The 1,385-nt window shown below is 36.2% G+C and overlaps 1 non-coding gene across 1 annotated transcript; it reads left to right on the forward strand.

Annotated features, from left to right (window-relative positions):
* Positions 1 to 243: 243 nt before the first annotated feature.
* LOC145128120 (small nucleolar RNA R71) lies at positions 244 to 349 on the forward strand. Its single transcript, XR_013716721.1, has one exon. It is a non-coding gene; the product is annotated as a small nucleolar RNA R71 (small nucleolar RNA).
* Positions 350 to 1,385: the final 1,036 nt, after the last annotated feature.

The following is a 1,385-nucleotide window of genomic DNA, read 5'->3' on the forward strand; positions in this document are numbered from 1 at the left end:
TATCATATTTGAATTCATTTTTCCAGTTTTTGTCTAGACCTATTGAAGCAAATGATGAAACTGGGGTGTCTCATTTCATGGCTAAGTAAGTGGTTTTTTGAAACATGACTCAACTGCTCCAAGAATCACCAAGCGTCTTCATTATCTTGCATCATAATAGTGCCACCAGATGAGGCATTTATCATGGTTTGGTTTGCAGCGTCGACTCCATCATAAAAGAAACATACAAGTTGCCAACGGGGAAATTCATGATGGAGACCTGAACACAACAATTCCTTGAGGCGTTCAAATGCATCATGAGACTCTTCATTGGGTTTTTGTGAAAAATCTTGTATCGCCTTTCTTATTTACGTTGTTTTACTTGCAGGGTAATACTCTTGCAAAAAGTTAGTTTTTAATTGCTCCCATGTAGTAATACTATGGGTAGAAATAGTAGTAAACCAATACTTAGCTTTCTCTTTTAACATGAACGGAAATAAGTGAAGTCTAAATAAATCTCTATTAGTTCCTCACAGAGTATTTGCGTTAGCAATTGCAAGGAACTCATGGAGATGATTATATGGATCATCATGCTTATTACCTTTGAAAAACAGTAAGACACTAATTAGTTGTGGTCTTACTTCCACATAGTCCTCATTTCCTTCCTCGAAGAGTACAGGTGAGGCATCATCATGCTCTCCCGGCTGAAAATGAGATGCCATAGATTGTCGATTGGGTTGCAGAAAGTAAACGTGAGGAAGTTGGTTACCTTCGTTGTAGAACCCTACATTTACATTGTTAAATCCACCATATGGATTCCTTTGCTAGTGATTTCCAAAGCCTTCATTCCCAAATCCGTCATTGTAATCATTTTACCACTATTGTGGAAATTTTGGTTGTTCTGGTTGTTGTTGTTGTAGTTTTCATTTCCACCCCGATTTCCTTGATTCTGCCTATTACTGTCACACCCCCAAACCAGAACGGCGGAAACGTTCGGGGGAGGAGGACGTCATGTATAGTATCATAACAATGCATAATAGTAAAATAAGCAACAACATCATCCATTGCATTAATAATATAATTTTAATACAAGTGTGTTCTGTGTATAGTTTGAAAGACACCAAAATATGAATCAAAATAAAAGACGAGTCTTGAACATGCTCTGTCTTCTCAAAACCTAGTCATCGGTACATGTCTACTGGTGATCTGAGAATACAAGTTATTTTGAAAGCGTAGATCAACATTAAAGCTGGTGAGTTCATAAGTATTTTAATGTCAATGTTTGTATAAGTTTGATGAAAATGTTTGTAAGTGTTTGATGTAAAGTTTGTATGTGTTTGATGTAAATGTTTGTATACTTCCTAGAAAATCCTATATTTTCTACTAAAGTAGTCTTCTACCAAGGC

This window comes from Lactuca virosa, chromosome 7, assembly GCF_052849685.1.
Source record: "Lactuca virosa cultivar CGN04683 chromosome 7, Lactuca_virosa_CGN04683_v6, whole genome shotgun sequence".
NCBI classification, from domain to species: domain Eukaryota; kingdom Viridiplantae; phylum Streptophyta; class Magnoliopsida; order Asterales; family Asteraceae; genus Lactuca; species Lactuca virosa.